The 20,066-nt window shown below is 40.8% G+C and overlaps 1 protein-coding gene across 1 annotated transcript in view; it reads right to left on the bottom strand.

The window, feature by feature from the left end:
* Positions 1 to 20,066, bottom strand: part of ptprsa (protein tyrosine phosphatase receptor type Sa) — a 228,068-nt gene that overhangs the window by 167,054 nt on the left and 40,948 nt on the right. Inside the window, exon 2 of the mRNA XM_061738512.1 lies at positions 13,096 to 13,176. The gene's annotated coding sequence lies outside the window, so the exon portion shown is untranslated. The remainder of the gene's footprint in view (positions 1 to 13,095; positions 13,177 to 20,066) is intronic.

Here is a 20,066-nt window from a genome sequence, read left to right on the forward strand (position 1 = left end):
ACTAGCAACTGAAATAGCCTCCTATGCTATGTATGTCCACATCAGCCCAGATGTTTAATATAGCCTACAGGTCAAGGTGGTCGGAAAATAAATATGGTTTAAGTTCATTCATTTCAATAAATCAACTTAAAAGTTGAAACTAAAACATTACATAGTCTCATTACAAGCAAAGCAAGATATGTTAATCCTTTATTTGTTATAATTTTGATGACTGAATTGTTTATTGATTTCATAATATAGATATTTTTTATTTGGGGTTTTCATAAACTGTGAGCCATAATCACCAAAATTATAACAAATAAAGGCTTGAAATATCTCACTTTGAATGTAGTGGGAAATAATATATTTGTTTCACCTTTAGTTGAATTTACTACGAATGAAGTTTTGCAATATATTCACATTTTCCGACCTTCACCTGTATATTATGACATCAATAAATAAGAGCATAATATGTATCCGTATTGGTTCAATACGGAACGCAACTTTTAAATCCCAATTACGTAACAATTACGTATTTCATGGGACGGGTGGCAAGCCTAATATAGAGGGACCTGTCGAGAAGAGGCGTTTAGAGCGGATCGGAGGTTGCGTGGCTGTACATAGGAGAGCCTACTTTGATATAAACTCTGCACAACTAAATGGTAATGGTAGTGAGTTTCTTTCCTCCCTTTTTATAGCCTATCTTTGTTCATTAGCTCTCCTTAATTATAGACATGTGACCAGTAGCAAAAGCTATAGCTGTAGCAAAAGCAACATTGTAGGTTCACTAACATCTGAGGAGAAGCTGTTAGTCTATTAAGCATTCACAAAACATGAAAATTACATCATAATTAAACAAAGTGAAGGTTTGTATTTGGAGTGGGCATACAATCAGAATAACTCTGATGGATATATTCACTTGGCTTTTGGCCACATTTTTTTGTCTTTTCTTTCTTTTTTCAGTTGCATCTGTATCATGAGATACTGTATGTTCATCTATAATGAAGGTACATTGGTGCCGTTTCCTATGTACATTAGTACATTAGTTCTGTTATATTAGACCGCACCTGCAGTTAAGACGACCCTCGGAGGCAAGTTATCCGCGCGTCAGCTCGACACACCAGCCAGCGTCGGCCGATGTAAAAGGGCACAGGACATGCTAGATCTGCGTGTTAAACGCGGGGTATTCACCAATGTGCAAGGGGCTTGAGTCAGAAAAGTTGCAGTTCTTTGACTGGCCAGTGTGGGCGACACAGACATATGCGAAAATATTAAAGTTTTAGAGAAATAAACAAACCTTTCCATAGTTAGATGTCACATTTGAAACATTTATACTGGGGGTGGGGATTCTTTGTACCACATCAAGTAAAAATTACGTAAAAAAACAAATTGATTTATATAATTACAGGTATAGATATTTTTATTGGTGGCTGACATTGTCAAAAATTTCTATTACCATAACCATTTTGTTCCACCTCTCCAGCACCTTCATTCTGCCCTGCATCGTTGTGTGAGTTGCATAGAGGTAAAACAGCAGGACATTTCGCTCCACTGCTGTTGCGCCTCTGTTCTGCCTTGGGAGGTAGCATCAGAGGTTTAACAGGGGCAACAGGGGAGTGCTGTATGAATTGGCAGTGTGACAAGATACAACACTAACTAAAAACAATACATTTTGGCTGGTGTTTATTCAGCACAGGCTGAATACAGTAATCAGTGACCAGAGACGTTAGGGTCCTGTTGCTAGCCATGGACCCCGAAGTGGAGGAAAGGGACAATCTTCAGATGTTGGAAGCCCATAATGCTTTGTGGGAGCAGACACTGGGGAAAGATTTGTGGGATTGTTACAATGCACAGCTGAATGGTGCAAATAGGCTGTCTTTCTTCCGCCATCGCTGTATGAAACTGGCTAATTATACAGAAGAAATAAACAGCTCTAACATACCTCTGTGGTCTGTTTTTTATTAAAACTATTACATATTTTTTTAAGTGGCAATAAAATAATCTTTTCAATATAATACAAAGGTTTTATTTTATTGATATCCCACATTGATTACAAATAGTGAACCAGTCGCCCCCTTGGGTCCAGTCTCGCCGTCTTCTTACCGTTTGCTTTAACTGAGGACGGACTGGAACTTGATCATCTTGGTTTTTGACTGAAAAAGTGATCGTCTGACGGAAACTGAATTTAAATAGTGACAGTTCACGTCTAGCGCATCAAGCAGGAGGGCTTGACACCCGCTGGAGACTTGTCAATGAGCTGACTTACAGTTGCCACCTGTCAGCATGCAACAAAATGTTTCTACAGCAAACAGTGCCAAGTTTCTTTTTTGCCAGATCATAGCTTAGTTCAAAATGCAACCTTGGTCTGAAGAGCGTAAAAGTGACTGGCATTTTATGGGATTTTACTCTGGCCTCAGAGCAGAAACACAGCATGTCACTTTTGCACAGTTACAACCGTTGAGCTGAAAAAGGGTGGCAGCTGACTGAATCAAAGCACCTTCAATATGTTAAGGACAAGGTTGCTTGCCAGAAACCTGGAGAAGATGACTGGTTTCAGCAACCTTTGGAGGGTACTGCAAATTTTGAGACACACTGCATCAAACACAAGACCTATTCTATCCCGTCCAATTGAAAGGAGAATATAGCCATATATTTAGTGTGAACTTTTCAAGTTCTGCAGACATTAATAGATCGGGACAAGCCCATTAAAAAGACCCATCCTGCTGGATTTTGGCAGAAGGCCATCATGAGCCACAAACAATCCTCCACTGCCCCCTTCCTGTTCTTTATTCCACTGTGACATGTAAAATGTGTGGGTGGTAGGGTGGCTCTAATCAAGTAACCGGTGAGTTAAAAAAACAAGAGCATGTGTTTATGTCGCGTGGATTTCTCCCTTAGCCTCTTATTCACACTACAGTCCTTTATTTAATCAAACCGGTAAATCTAAGCAGCAGCCCCAGAGCTCTCACTGCCATTCCCCTGGTGGCGCGAGCCTTAACATGGTAAATTTCACTCGTGTAGGGAAATGTGCTCAGTGGCCAAGAATAGTGCTTTGGAGGGATAAAAAGAGCACTTACTGCCTGACATGTGCAATCTATAACAGAATAATGAGACTCCCCCACTCTAGGAGCTCTCTTCCTCGGCTCTCCCCCGTCCACTTTTTGTTTTCCTTGTGAGTGTTCACAAACACCATGTAAATTCACTGAGCAGAAGATGTGGCAAGTAATCCAGGGAGACAGTGTAATCGTTTGTGTCTTGTTACCAAATCTCCAAACGGCGTGTAGTTTTTGAAGATGCCCCAGACTGGTGAACCTGATTGAAACAACAAGCTTCCCTCTGTCACTTATTCCAAGTGGAGGAGCTGATTACCCAGATGTCAGCTGCGTCAAATGGCAAACACTGAAAACAGTAATTGAAAAGATACATTACAAAGACCAATGCTATATTTAAAAGGTAACTCAATTTGTCTCAAAGCAGACCTCGGAAGCGAAAGCGAGCCACTACAACACTACAAATTTGTTTGCAAAGTTCAAGTTGAGCTCGGTAAGGTTTACATGTACACCCACAACTCTTGCAGGCCTCCATCCGATGTTTAGGCCCATGTTAAGACTAAAAAAGAACACTGCTTCTGCCTGCGTTGTCTCCCTGCGCCCTTCCGTTCATCTCTGTCACCCTTAGGGGTAAAGGCACAATCAGCTCTGATAGTAGTGGGCCATCGCTCACCCTGTCCCTGGAGGCGACAGCCCACTTACTGCCAGCTTGTGCTCAAATGGTGGACATTTCATCACCCAGCTGAAAACACAATTAAAAATACACGCACGCGCCAGCTGCCCCTTGGGAACCCCCCTCAGCCACAAGTTTAGTTACTCTGCGGCTGCCTCGGCCTCTCAGATAGTCACTTTCTCTGCGACTGAGTGTTTGTCAGCGAGGTTGGAAGGCGTTGTGTTGTTTTGCTGCCCACAAGACACTGGAAGAAAGAGAAGAAGTTGGGCAGTGCACAGTGTTAAGTGTCCTGTTTCTCTAAAAGAGATTTGCTGCCTTACAGCCTCAACAGTTTGCTGATAAGTGACAGTGCTCCAGGCTAAAATCTTTTTCTTCCTCCCTGGAAGCCAAAATGGAGGACAGTGTGCTGGGGTTCGTAGCAGTGGGTGGTTTTCTTAACACACACACTCAAACGCAGTATACACACATGAAGGTACTCACAGCACAGAGGAGCAGAAGCAGACTGACTGCTATTAGAGTGCAACGATGCTTACCCTTATCTCCCACCATGATAGAGATCTACAAAGAGCTTGGGAGAGATTATGAATTTATTACCTATATACACAAGTGAGCACTGCAATAGACAGGACTTTGAGAATGGAGATAGCAGCTTGGTGGCTGCACTGGCAGGGCAGGGATTTAAATGCAATGAATAAATGCAGATAGAGAATGAATTGGTCTACTCTCGTTTTGCACTTTTTCTAAACTATGGCTTAAGTAATATGTCTTTCTAGGCGTCATTTCAATACTGTATTTCCAGAAAAATGTACGTTTTGTGAAATGCAAAAGAGAAAATAATCTGTAATTTTCTGATTCGTTTTAACCTTTGTTCAACGGACACAAGAACATATTTTTTGTGTCTTCACTTAGCACCAGTATATTGTATACTACAACTATATTAGAAGGTTAATCTCTTTGTTCTTGTTTAATACAATATTTCTCTTACCCAACAGTTTGTGACATCATTGTTTGAATCTCGTCTTCGTGATGCAGTCTATGTTTTACCAAAATGTTATAAATCTGGACTGGAGGCAGGCCAGTCAAGCATACAAGCTCTGCTTCCATGAAGCCATGTTGTTGTAAGTTGCGCAGAATGAGGTCTGGCACTGTCCTTCTGAAAAAACCACAGACCTCCCAGGAAAAGACTTTACACCCCATTACCATTGCAGAGTTTGGCTTTTGTACCTGTCGCTGACGTAGGTACCTTTCTTTTTTCTTTTTTTTTTTATGTTTGGCATACATAATGAAATGTTAATTCCCCCCACATTTAAGCTGGAACATGGACTTATTTTACCCCAGAACACACATCCACTGGCTTTGTGTCAATCTAGGAAAAGCTTGTGCTAAGAAAAGTCAGGCACATTTCTGCATAGACTCTAAATATGGCTTCCTCTTTTTTATAATGCAGTTTCGGGATATAGTGGTCCGTGTTGAATGACAATAGCTTTCCAAGGCGCGACAGGGCCCGTGAGGGTATAAAAAGTATATCAAGGTGTCATGATAGTTTCTCATGCAATGTCATCTGGGGCCCAAAGTCACACTTGTAAAAAATGTTTTGCTATTTATTTGCCTCACTTACTTTATATTTAGCTTAATACAATTTTCATCTGGCCTCTATTGGAAAGAATCGGATTAATTGAGTACAATTAATTCAGTTGAATCATTTGTAATTCAGAGTCAGTCAAACTATCTTGGAGGCTTGGCAAAGTGAAGGGTGAAGTGCAAGTAACATAGTTTTGAGACATCGTATGTACTCTTAAAGGCATCCTGGTGATATATGTATTAAATGTATTAAGACTTCACTGGTCTAATAACTGGTTATGTGGAGAAGACATCAATTAAATGCTTGAATTAGAGTGTTATTTGATAGAAACACTCCAGTCAATATATCCACCACAAAAGGGTTTCCCCTTTAGAAGATATTTTCTCTATCTGCCTTTCTTTTTCTATCGTGCACTTCTTTTAACCATCTCCCTTTCAATATTATAGAGCGTTTTCCCACCAGCTCTGTTGAACTCAAACTGACATTTGGAGGCAAGTGAAAGAGCACAACTAAATAATCCAAAAGATTTCGAAGAGAGAAAGAGACAGACAATGATGTAAACACACTACAGGTGGTGTGTTTGTTTCCTGTGGATGCTGTGAAATTGACAAAATGTGTGCCTGCTTACACAGAATTACAATTTAAAAGCTGACTTCAGTAGCCGGTAAAAAAACAAACGTTGTGAAGTGGTGAAGGATCAATGTGTTCTGCTCTGCTGGGTATCATGTTTGGGGTTAGATCAGTGTTTAGTTTCATTACAAAGGACATATCAAATAGCAGTGTGATTGCTTGATGTGGACTTTGCTCATTTAAGCTTCTTTATGTGAAATGAGACCAATTAAACCAAATTTGCTCATTAAAAACTAAAGATTTCTAGATTTCACAAATCCTTTGTCTTTAAATGGAAAACTGGATAATTTGCTCTGCGAGGGCCTGGGGACCGTCTATGGTGTAACCTGATTTTCACCCAATCACAGCTTGGATAGACCAAAGTAGGATGGATGGAAGGATAGATGGACGGATGGATGGAAGGATGGGTGAATGGATGAATGGGGTAATTTACTTCAAACTGGTAAACATGTTGACTATGACTTCAACCCTATTAACCCTATAATGCCAGATATATCATATTTGATACATGAATTTCTGAAACCTTTGTATCCTCTTAATCAAAAAAGGAAAAAAAAGTTGCATACAAACCAGAGGATTATAATAAAACAGCTAAATAACAAATATGTAAATGTACCTAATGTACTCAACATGATAAGGAAAATAATTATTTATAAATTATTTTAATACATTTTAAGTGCTTTTGATTCACTTCAAATAAAAATCAATTTTGAATTTGTTCGTTTTATGTCAGGCTTGAAACAGTTAATAATACTGCTGAAAGTTCAGTTAGAGAGATTTGGAAATAAAACTGCTGTCGGTTCTGGTGAAAACCATCCAAAACCATCTTTTTGGGGGGTAAATGTAACTTTGTGCTGATGTGTTTGGGCTTACACTAACCCTCTGTGCTGTCAGAGAGGACCATGTAATAGTATAGCATCATATACAGTAAATCTTTCTGCAAAGTTGGAAACATGTCTCGGATTGTTTTGAAGCTTTGCAGAAACCACACTGTATAATTTATGTTGTGAGTAGGGGTGTTCTTACAACATTTCGTAATATATCACTATATTGTGTGCATGCTGGGTGTACGTGCGGTGTACTGTGAATATTCCTTAGTGGCTATGTTGAGTGCTTCTTATGTGCTTTGTGTGCACATATTTTTGTCAACTATATGTGTTCAACTTCCTTCCAGTGTTTATCATTATGCACTGCAGTATACTGTATTTGTGTGGCTTTAATGCATTCAGGTCACTGTGCACATGGTGCCATGCGCATGGATGTGTGCTTTCCAGTGAGTGTTTGTGAATATGAAGTGAGTGCATGTGAATTTCCACACCGCAGAGAAACGAGTCAGATCAGAGAGGCAAGAAGCGATGAGTGATGCCAGAGGTGGTTTTCTACCAACCTCCTCGTTGGCTTGCTGGCTCACTAATGGCCTCCTCAGTGGGCTGGCAGACCGACTTGCTGGCCCTCAGTGGCTCAGTTTTCCTTATTTGGTAGTGAAAGCTGGGGGATGGTGGTGTCAGGGTAAGGGATGGGGGGAGCAGTGGTAGTCTGTTTACATGCAGGGTCAGGAGGTTAGAGCGCCAGAGTGCCATGGAGAAAACACAGATCACTTAAAGAGAGCAACAGAGTAAGCGAGCTGTTGGTCCGTGCCTGTGAATTGGATGGATCTTGGCAGATTTGTTATTAAGGAGTGTGACTGTGTGTCTGAGTATCAGTGAGGGAGATTGTGGACAACAGTACATGCAGGAAAAAAAAAAGATAATTCTACAGGTAATTTCCACTTGCATGCACACTCTGTCTTTTCTTCTTCCTCTCTTGCTCTCAGACTGTATACAGTGGAGGGGAGTCAGTAGAAAGGAAATTAAAGGCAACCATCCTTATAGTTTTGCTCTTGTCCGCTCGAATGCCTGCATGCCCGCCCGTGTTCCCTAGGCAATGTTTATGCTGTGCCCAGCCCGGGACAGAATAGATTCACCCACACAGCATTGTGCTCTCAACCAGAACTTAAGTTGGTCTGGCAAGCCTGAGCCACAGCACCATTCACTCCCAGTCCTCCGGATTAGCCCCTCTGGCCTGGGGCAACACAGCAAAGGCTGCTTTAATAGATAGTATCTCTACATCATCCATAAAATATATCTCAAGTTTTTTTTTTTTTTGCTTTAAACATTAGGCCACATCAGCAGGTTGTTTAATTCCATCCATCAGCTTCCCTTAAGTTTGACGACATAGTTCTGCAAACCAGTGGAGTGATTTTGGTGTCTCGTATGCATTTCTGCATAGTGGAGACCTCCAGCTCAGTGTGACATGTGGCCAGAAGTGAGGACTATTAAAACAAAGTTATGGTGAAACATCAGATAATACAAAATATACATAGATTTAAAAAAATCCTTTAATATGCACAGCGGTGCATAGCTTTGCAGCATCTTGCAGAGAAAAACATCTTTTATTCCCAAATACCGTGAAATTACATGTGCAGGCGTAATCAAATTCGCCACCTAAAACTTGGGGGTCAATTTACATTTCTTTATATGCTTCTACAACTTAATGGAGCGCATATAATTGAATAATGCTAATTTATTTCTGTACTTTTTGTCGTCTCTTTATGATATACATTGAGGTTGTTGCTTGTATGTGATACAGGTATCACTGTGGCGAGAGTGGTGGCTGCACGCAGGGTACATTATCCAGCCTGTCAGACTCCCAGTGCTATGTTACAGATAACGCTGCGCCGAGAGAACACAGTGCCTCTTGACGCCAGCTATAAAGATTAGCCGAGCTTTGTTTAATTGTGCTGCTAACATCCTAGGAGGCACTTAAGAGCTACTGCTCTCTTTTCCTTAGAAACTGTCTTTTAAGCTTCCAGTGGTGCAAAGGCCTGACGGATTTATCTAAGTCAGGTAAACTCAGAGAAAGTCCCAAGCCTCTCTCTCATAGTCATAACTGAGGTATTACACCAACAGACAAACATCCAACTGAAACAAATGTCAGAAGGATACAGTCAAAGCAAAAATTGCAAAAAGAAAAAGATCAGGAAATAAGCTTTAGGCCAGAGGATGAATTAGTGCCCTCTCACAATATTGCACATTCAACAAGACCAAATGGTGAATGGTGACTATCCAATTAAATTTTTTAGAAAGCAACTGTCTCACAAATGCTAATGACATTTCCCCCAAATAGAGCCTTCTTTCCTCCTGAGACGGAGGTCTCATATTGAGGCACAATAGGAGCTGCAAATTACATCTGCTGGTAATCTAACACTGATGACCTTTTATCAGAGCACCACTGATGCAGCCCTCGCAGGTTTAATGGTGGGTTTCTCTGTAAAGGTCCTGAAGAGGATCAACAACGGCGTTGTTGAGCTTCTAGAACAGCACTCATCAGACCTTCATACTTTTATTATGAGCATTAACGTGCACCCATGATGATGCTTATTCATATTATTAAAATGGAAGTTCAATAACTGGTTTTATTTAGGCACCATTGATTTAAATCCTTTGACACAAATGTGTATTGGTTTTCATTTTGGCAACATGGGTTTTATTAGAATATGTGTGTTGAGCGTGAGCGGAGTACTTAGCTTTGAATATGTCCACTATTTCATTCCTTTTTATGTGCATGTTGTTTATTAGTGCTGCAGAGTATATTTTTCAAGGTAAAGACATGAGCCGCGCTTTTCAGCTCTTCCCAGGTTTCTCTGGAAACCTGGATATAACCCTTCCTCGGATTGGCGTAGCTTCAGCTTTGCCCCCGACCCTGAATATGATTTAAGCAGGAATGGAAAATGAACGAATGAAAGATTGATGCAAGAATGAGAAGAGACAAAGTAAACTAAGCCACTCACGAGGCTGCAGCACTTCAGCTGTTTCAAAGGAACATTTAAAGAAAGTCACCACCGGCCCACAGACTTGCAAGGTGAGAGCCTGGTTGTGCTGCGATAGAATTTTGAACTAATGAGACAGACAGATAATCCTAAAATTACTTTCATGACTAGATGAAGGAAGGCGAAAGAACCAGTAATTATGCAGCTGTCTTCCCTTTTGTGACCTGTAAACCAGTATTGACTTTGAAACCTGCACCTCCTCTGTGCCTAATGTTTATTTCATAATGATGTAGCAGAAGGCAAGTGACAACGTCGAATACTGTTGGCTCATTTTTGGCAGAGTAACCTTACATGTCACTGTTTAAAACAAAGGGTGTTTATCCTTAGCTGGACATGCCTAAATTAACAGTACCTCCACTTCTGTGGACAGCAGTGCAAGCAGGGATGGCTGGGATTACCAAACTATGATTGAACAGGAAAACTGTCAGTATGTTCACCTGTACCACGATCAGTGAGCGTATATCATACATGTTTTGAACAAACTCTGTATGCAACAGAGAGGTTTTCCTCAAGGTTTTTTTTTTCATTTTCTAGTAGGTCTGTGGTCTGAGCAGAGACGGCCGTTCAAATTTGACTGGGCCGTGGTTTACATACACAAAAATCCATGCGGATTGTAAAAGTGCTTGAACATTCATATAAAATATTATCAAATTAACTGTATTTTTAATGAAAAAAAGAAAGAAGAAAAGAAGAAAACAAAAGTTATAGTACGTTGTTGGAATTTTGGGAATTTGTTCATGTTTGAAGAGGATATTTGGGTTATTTCTTATGCAATTATGCATTATTATATATTTTTAATGTACAATCATGTAATATTATTTTAAAATTTGAATTTAAAACACTTCCTGATAACTCACATTGGAAGTACAACCCAGCAGTAGTTGGTCCTTTTTTGCATCTTGTTTCCACCCTGTTAAACCCATTCATGAGGCCACCATCTCTGCACTCAAATGAACCCGAATGGTCACAAAGGTCTCAGTATCACTGTGGCTCAATTTACTGAGTACAGCTGTTAATTTGAGGCTGTTGGCCTCCAGTGATATGAAACAAGGGGCTCTGTGCACATGGAGAGGGGACGTCTGGGCTTGCATTTGCTCTGACACTCATTTGCGCACATTCATTCACAGTTTCTGCATGTCTGCTGCCCTGCCAGCACCACTAATAACAAGGAGATGATGTGGAAATAAAGTATGGTGTGCAGCGTAAGCATTGTAATCAGCGACAGTAGCTGTTTCAGCTTAAACCTAAACCATCCACATGACGGGAACTATGGGGACGAGGATATTTCATAGCACTGGGAAGAAAATGTATTGAGATCAAATGCTTTAATACTTTGAGGACGAATGTGAACATACCCAGAGAAATGACACAAAGATGAGTATAAATAATCTTGTAAAGCCATAACGTCAAAAATGGTAGGATTGCGCTCCATGAATTAAAAAAAAACTGAACAGCAACTATTCCTCCACACCCATAGGGGACCCCACTGAGCTGTTTTTTTGGGTGCTTTAATGAGTGATTGAACCGAGCAATCAAATGTCTTTATTAAGAGTTACTAAAGATGAATTTGAACTGCGGGAACCTTATACAGGAACTAGGAGCACTTTCCTTGACATCTTCCTTTCCCACCACGAGAATCCAGGGACTAAAAAAAAGTCTGGGGGAAATATTTCAACCTAGGATCACCATGGGAACGGCAGTAACTGAGGCTGCGAGAGAGCCATCATCCACCTGTCACAGCAGGCTGGGACCGAGGAGCTCCTCCTGCAAGTAGTTTTGGGGTGGGCCTTCAGTGTACTGACTGGATGACAGTTCCAAGCATTTTATTGCTCATCTTTCTGGAATCTTGTATAATTTGCTAAATTGAAGCAGTAATGCAGAAGAGGTGGTCATATGGGTGTATCCCCATATGGTCACCACTAATAAACATGACATTTGTGGGGTCAAATAGCATGGATTTTGGCAAGACAGGATAATATTAAAATAATATTAAAGCAATAAAACATCCATTTCTGACCAGCATGGAGTGTTGTTGAGGAGCAACAAACGTCAGCAGACTTCATTTAATTATCTACCTTGTAACTTGGGACCTCAGTGGAAATGTAGAAGACAGGATCTGAAACAATTATTGAGTTCCTCGTAAAACGCCAAAGCTCATTTGAGTTTTGGTTGCTGTTAATAAATTTGAGACTTAAATGTTATTTTAGTCTCCTCTGACACTGTGCGAATTGAATGCGCTGTCGCATTATTCAAGACTTTTCCTTTGAGAGATTATAATCTTTATTTCATTAAATAAATACTACTCTTAAGATAAAAAGCAGCAGTAAATTTCATTTAAGCAAAACTGAGAGGCTTCTAATCTCGAGAGGACTTCAAACACTGCAAGCAGCGAGGAAAATAATTACGTTTCAAGGTGCTGCGTGCCAGGCTGGAGCAGAGAATCCGGACGAGCGGGGAGAAATCCAGATATCTCAGCGCATTACACGTCTCGGCTGACGCGTGATGGCTTCCAGATCTGAGAGTCACCAATGCTGTTTGTTGAATGAAAGAATTGCAGCAGGATCTCCTCGGCCCCAGCCTGCTGTGACAGGTGGATGATAGCTCTCTCGCAGCCGCAGCTCAGCTGTCACTTTGGATGGATGGGCTTAGCACACAAAGCTCCAAATATGCGGAGGAAGATGACAGTTTACTACGTGTCATGTTTTGGTCATCTTTAGGGAGTGATGGGAAGGCTTCTGGATCTGAAATCATATTCGAAAACAAAAATATCCTTCGTGCTGCTTTCTGATTGTCCTTATCCAAAGTTGTCTCCAAAGATCCATACAAAAGGCCAAACCAGGATGAAAAATGCATTGATTTAGATGATTAAACGCTGTATTATTTTATATTTGATTTGCTTTATTGCTTCATTAATCATTGCCAGAAATGAACGAATTGCTTGCTATGGTGTTGCTGTGAAGCTGTGACCATTTGGATGAATTTTGCGTGGTTGTCTGTGAATTTTGCTGCTTCAGGAAACTGTCAAGGTGCTAATTGTGGTGCTTTACCATGAGGAAAAAATATCCTTCTTGCATATACAGCCAAAGGTAAACAAAAAGCAACGGAAAGGTCAGGTATAGACGGAACAAAATATAAGAAAAACAGAGCAGGGCAAAGAAAAAGAACATTTAAAGAGGCCTGAGGAATAAGAGGGCATAAATTCGTGGCCAGCAGTGTGGAACCTGTTTTATGCATGTTCCCCTGGAGAACAAAATTACCCCTCTAAAACAGAAGTGCACTGTGATTAAAAAAGAAAAGAAAATGCCCCACTTACCTTTGTGTTGTTTTAAAACCTCTTTAGCCTCATATCTTCAGCTTCTCCAGTGGCTTCTTCTTGTTACTCACTCTCTTGCACCTTCAAAGAGGACAGAAAAATAGCACAGAGGGGGAAGAAGAGGGAAATTAAAAGAGAAAGATTAATGAAAGGGACTACTAAATGAACTCCCTCCTCAATTGGTAGGTGGGGGAATTCAACAAATGCTGAGAAGAGTTTCTCTCCCTTTCCCCTTTTTGTCCTTTGTGACCACATGATGGTGGCTCTCGGATGAAGAGGATGCCTGCGGCTGATTGCCTGAGAGCCGTAGAGTACGAATCTGCATGAAATCGCACTCTTTTCTTTCTTCCTAATTTTTCTTTTTTGATCATTTTCTCCTTTAAAGCCTGGTCAGAAGCAATGGGTGAATGTATCTGTGTGGGTGTGGACACGAGTGAGTGTAGTCCATGCACCAGTGAGTGAGGAAGTGTGGATAAAGGAGTTTAAGAAAAACTCAGCATCTATTTTTTAATGTATACCACCTAAAATGTTTCTGGTAACTGACATATTGTTTTGTCCATATATATATATATATATATATATATATATATACATATATATGTATTCAGTCTGCAGGTGTCTGCAGGTGCAGATGGCAACGAGGCCACCCTGAGGACCTTCCACAGAGCAGCTGACGTCTTGAGCGAAAAGGTCAGTGAAGCTCATCATGATCCTAAGTCATTTTCAACACAACAATATGAATATGAATGCACACAGGACGTGATCAATGCAGCATGGCCACCGAGGGTCATACGTCTTCTCAAAGTGGTAAACTTCACAGTTTAGAGCCAGGATCTCTGCTGGATAATCTTAAGAGCTCTCTTGCCGTAAACTAACTGATTCCATCTTCGGTCGGTTGTCGCTTCCACTCTAACACGTTTCCGAGGAGAATAGGATTCAACCTCTACTAACCAACAGGCAACGACCACAGCGTTTTAAGTTGGTACCAATGATTTGCTGCATTTTTTATTTTAAAAGTGCAGTGGACAGAAGAAAAAGCCTGAGTGAACGTTGCTTGCAGTTTAGAGGGATTAAGCACTTCTGAAATGATATTCCTTCTCTCTCAGATGTCGTGTCAAAGATGTTATGAAAAAGACAACTAGGTATCAACAGGTACACAAAAATGTTTCACCTCAGAATTCACTTCTGCTTGTTTCACTTTATCCTCTGATGATGTTATTGACTCCTCTGCTCCTCTCCTCCTCTGCTGCCATCTCGTGAAACTGGGCACTGCCTTTAGACAGTCTCCTTAACCGTCCGCTATCCGGGCATGATTACTTTGATGTCTGGACGTCAACATGATTCTTTAGTCTGACAAGACACCAAGGTCAGTCTGGTCCTCATAGGCTAATCTATGTCAACTAACAAGCTGCGCTACAGCAGACTCTCATGCAGCACAGGAGAGAGCAGGTACCAGATCTGTATTTTTGTAATACGGACCAGGTTTTAGAGATCAATGAAGTTGTGAAACTAAAATCAGCCTCTATGTGCAGCTTATATGCAAGCATGCATGCATATCAGAGAGACAAAGAGGATTAAAATATGAGAGGTGAATACTGCAATACTCCCACATGCCTGCTGCCAAGATGAGTGCTGGGAATTTGTTAAATGTACAGCATTTATTTACTGCACACACGCTGTTGCACTACCGCTTCCTCCATCGCATGAGACACTCCCTTAGCTGGGCAAGTTGCCATTACTCAGCCGGAACAAAGGGTTAGCCAAATAGCATGGAAGCTAAACCACAACCTAAAACAACAAGTAAGAAAGCAGAAATCTTTTCTAATGTCCTCACGATGGCGGGGGGTGAAGAAACAGCAACCAAATTTAGTCAGTTTTTCTTTTTCTTCTCCCAGCACCAAACGTGGGTTCAGTTTCTCTTTGTCCAGTCACGTGGAAAGCGGCTCAGGTTTGTTTTCTCATGACCCCGCAACATATTGGCATTGAGTTTAGTCACCGTACTGAGGCAGATGGCTGAGCATCATGGTGCATGGCAAAATGGGAAAAAAACATGCACGATGTGGGAAAAAAAGGGGCTTTGTAGTTTGTGTCCGGCAACGTGGAAACGCAGTCCAGAATAGAGAAAACATGGAATTGAGACACCCTTAGGAAATAATATAATACAATCAGAGCCAAAGAAAGAAAACACAAATATCAGTTAACAAAAAGCAACACGTTTTTTTTTTTTTTTTTCGTAGATGAAAAATAAATGTTGCCAAGATTGCACCTACACTACTCTTCAGGAAGAAAGTAGATCCTCACCAAAGACTCAGGAGAGGAGAATGGGCAACAAAGCTGCATGTTGGGGAGGTGTGAATGAAAAGGACAGATTTTTTAAGCCCAGGTAACATATAGGGAGGGATGTGTTAAAGCGTGAAAAATAAATGGAGAAATGGAGGACAGGTTGAGAGTAAGGAGACCGGGCAAGTCAAGAGGATGTTGGAGAACAAAGCAGGCAAAATCAAGGAAGCAGTGAGGAACTAACAGATGAACAGAGGAGCATATGAGAAGACATAAGGGAGAAAGATCAGCTTGTAGGAGAACTGAATGGAGGCATAGGGGGTGGAGCAGAAAGAATCAGTGAGGAAACGGCAAAGTGAAAAGTACGATTATGCAATCAAAAGGCTGAGAAGAGGGATGTCAAGGTGTACGAAGAAACAAGAGTGGTGGGTGAGGAGGCTCAGCTATATTTAAACTCGTGACTGTTCTCCAGAGTGCAAGCTAAAGTCAAATGCAGCTGAATCTCAGTTCAAATTTCATTTAATACCTTGTTAGAATGATGCAAGCTACGTTCTTCTCTGATTACTGTAGCTAACAAAACTACTGCAGAATTGATTGTATTTCCTGTGAAATGATATAGATTAGCAATGCAATTGGCTTTTCTCTCCTGAGAAATTGCAGATTTGTTAAGACATTAGAGTGAAAAATTACAAGATTGGCTTCTGTTCTGTTCCTGTGAGAAATTTATGAGAGTAGCACAAAACAAAAAGGTGCGTACCGGTACTTAACAGCAAATCGCTTAAGTGTACTCTAAAAGGCGGCACATGATCTCATGTATTTTATGTCACTCCAAACGCAAACACACAACACAACCCAGTAAATTTGTCTGATGCGTCGAGATCTGAAGGTTTTTTACTCAGTGAGCTATTCCGAAACTTAGGGCACAGTGACATCACAGACCCAGATAAGAGTAGAACCAACAAGCCACCCCATACTTATATCATGGTACATTCGGTGTATGCAGCAGATCTCCTGATGCTGAGAACCAGCTCCCAAGAACACGGCATGCTAGTGCTGACTCTAGTGGACATGACTATCACAAGCACAAATAAGATTTTAGGCTATTTTAGGCTGTCAAAAAACAGAAAATCATAAGGTAATGACATAGCAATTGGGATTATTTTCTATGCAGCAGTTTGACCAAAAACCACATAGCAAATGATGACATGTCTGTGTTTCTTCCTGGTACCAATTATTTGATTTTTGCTATTATGTATCCACACTTCAGTAAAGTAAACAATACCATATCTTGCAGCTAAGTGCTCCATTTTCCCCATTAGGCTGCATCAGGATCAATTTTGAGGAAGGAGCTTCAAAACAGTTAAAATTGCTTTTCAAAAATAAGAAAAGCTACAGACTTATACACAGGGAGCCCAGTAATGTGTTGTGTATACAGTATGAATGTCTATCTATCTATCTATCTATCTATCTATCTATCTATCTATCTATCTATCTATCTATCTATCTATCTATCTATCTATCTATCTATCTATCTATCTATCTATCTATCTATCTATCTATCTATCTATCTATCTATCTATCTATCTATCTATCTATCTATCTATCTATCTATCTATCTATCAATTGAAAAAAGGTCCAACTCAAAGGTTTTGCCTTGCAACCTTATTTTTTTTTCCACGGCTTTCATCGAGTCCTCTTGTTCTGTGTTTTGTCAGAGAGACCATTCACACACAGATGTAGATTTGTATTTTTTGTGAAACACTCCAGCAAGAAGGTAAGAGCTAGCAGTACAACAGTCCATTATAGTCTCTTATATGCTTGCAGAAAATCCCCTGTCACAATTACCACCGCACTACATCTATCAGGAGGTCTACGACATAAACCTGCTTATTGTAGAGTAAATTGTAAAGTAGATTTTAGTGCTGACTTGAATTGGGGGTGTGAAAACAAGCCCAAATTACAAAAAAGCTTGGGGGGGGACAAACGAAAATAAAAAATAAAAATACCACTTTGCTTCCTACAATTATATTTCCTTGTAATCCCAAGGTACTGCCATGTTCTTTTTTGTGTATATCAGCATATGGTTGGTTGGTGGTAAGTGTCTATTGACAAGCAGTGACTGATATTCAATTAGTTCACTTGCCACTTCTACATGGCTCGGCATTCCAGCGCTCAGTAAATCAGCTCGCCTGACGGTGCACAGGTCAATATTAATATTACTGTCTCCATAAATAATGTTATTGTAGAGCTGCATGTTAATGGTTCATGAAATGATGGACATGATAAAGTAGAGTGTGTGTTCTATTGTGATGGTGCATGAATTCAGCAGAGAGAGAAGGAGAGAGAGACTAAATCCTCCACAACGTCCTTCGATAGGAATGTTGGTGACATTGGGTTGGAAAAGCGCCAAGGTGGTCACAGATGTGCTCCTAAGCTTGAATGGCTGGGGGGGGGGTTAGGGAGACTGTGAGTACGTATTACGTGTATTATGTGTGGGGTATTGATGGAGCGGGGGAGCTTTAACTCGACACAGTGGATTAATTATTATAAATAATTTCCCCAGGCCACATGTTTATGACTGCTACTCAAATTTGTGCCTGACTATCCGATTTTAATCTCGGACAGCGCAGAGCGTGGACTGTTTGCGTGTTTGCGATGGGAGGGGTGCAGGTTTGAGAAGAAGAATCACTTCTGTGTGGCCCGTATTACATTCTGATAGCAAACATGTCACTTTCATATCTTTATGCGAGTACTGTAAATATCTCTATTAGCCATTTGAGATGACAGCCTTTACCTGAGGGGTGTCTGAAAAGTCACCTTGATAACTTGACATCACAGCAAACGTCAGAGCATCAGTCATTACATTTACAGAAGCCAAAGCTTCGGTGTTAAAATAAAAGCCCTCTCTAAGCTGAATATATCTTTTCATCTTATTGAACAAGTCAGTGCATTAGAATCCAATTCTTTTGCTTTTATTTGATTTGTTCAGAGGTGGGATTTGGTATGAATAAATGTCCTTATTTTTTATTTTTTTCCTTCTTTAATATTGAATTAAATTCCGAGCACACACAATCCTGCATCTCCTGGCCTTTGAGTAGCCTCACCAGTTCGAACACAGAGTTCAAGGGAAGCTCATCACTAGTTGCATTTGGAGTGACGACTTTTACTCATTCACATGCCCTTACGCAGAGACCTGACTGACTTTCCAGAATACAAATTCAAACCGGTAACGCTACGGTCACAGGCCTGCCTGAGCTTCTTCCATCGCTGCTGTATAATTTGTGCCCTGACCAGGAACTCACTCCAAAAATTCATGCCTCAAGGAGGTAATCTTATCAACAAACCATCCAAAAAAAAACACTGTGCAATTCAACCGTGAAAATGATTACATTCTAAAGTCCTTTTTCGGATTCATGATCATTGTTTATGCAATGTTGAGAAATTTGAAAAAAAAAACAGATTAGCAAATATTATCCCCTCGCAGGAAAGAGCGAGAAAATAATTGAATAAATGAATACATCACTGCAGAGAAATATTAATCAGCTCTTAACACTCATTTGTGCGGGAGGACGTGGTTTGATGCACGGCATGGCGACGGGTGGGGACAAGAAAAGATGGCTGCACACACACACACACACACACACATGGTCACGTGGTGCTTTTTTTAGTTATCTACTAATGTGGATAATTCTGTGGAAGATATCTGAAATGACTTTGAACTATGTCATGATGTCACCTCCAATCACTACACCCACCCACACCCACACCCACACACACACACATATGGACTCAGACAAACACATAAGCACAAACACACAGCAGCCGTAGACCAGGGGTTTTGCAAAGCCCGGATCATCCTTGCTAATCCACACTCATTAAGGATGAACTCCATGATAGCGCGTGACACCACCAGCTTGCATGGCCCCCGCCCACTTTTAGCCCACTTTCACATGCACATACATATAGAGGATAAGTAGCAGCTTTGATAGTGATTTTAATAAATTACTGCAGATTGTTGTATGTATGTGTTCCAGTGCTGCAAGAGTTAATGGAACATCTGTCACACCCGTCGAGGCAAAATCGGGCCCAGTTTAATTAATAGTGACAAAGCTTTTATCTAGCGCCGCTGAAGGTGACGTGTGACTGACCACGGGAAGGGGAGCACGCTTCACCAAGCCCTCCTGGCATCTGCGCCGTCGAATGGAAGAGTCCTTCAAGACAGAACAAAGTGTAGGGCGACTGAGCCGGCGAATCACTTTACTGTGGGGAAACTACAAGGATTTTTAGCAAAACTTTGAATCAATTATTCAAAGAATTTCATTGTTCCTCCGGATGGATGGGAACATTTTTCTCCTGCACTCAACAGCCTTTATGTGAGGACTAGAACATAAATAGAATGTTTCTCCCAAGTGTTCCTCTTCTTCAGAGAGAAGGTCACTTCTTCGAGGAGTCTCCCTACAAACTGTTTGAGCAGAAAGTGGAAAAAAAAAAAAAGAAGCCAGATGCCTCCCTTCAAGCTCTCATTCTCCAAAATAACTCTCCCTCTGTGGGGTTCTTAAATAAATTACAGATATGCTATCCTCCCAAGATGTGATCTCTGTTCTCCAGCACAAATTAAAAATTTAAAGCCATTTAGGTTGGTGCCCGGTGTAACTTGAAGCAGTGTGGTTACAAGTGGCGATATCCAACCA

Source organism: Cololabis saira, chromosome 13 (assembly GCF_033807715.1).
Source record: "Cololabis saira isolate AMF1-May2022 chromosome 13, fColSai1.1, whole genome shotgun sequence".
Taxonomy (NCBI): Eukaryota; Metazoa; Chordata; class Actinopteri; order Beloniformes; family Belonidae; genus Cololabis; species Cololabis saira.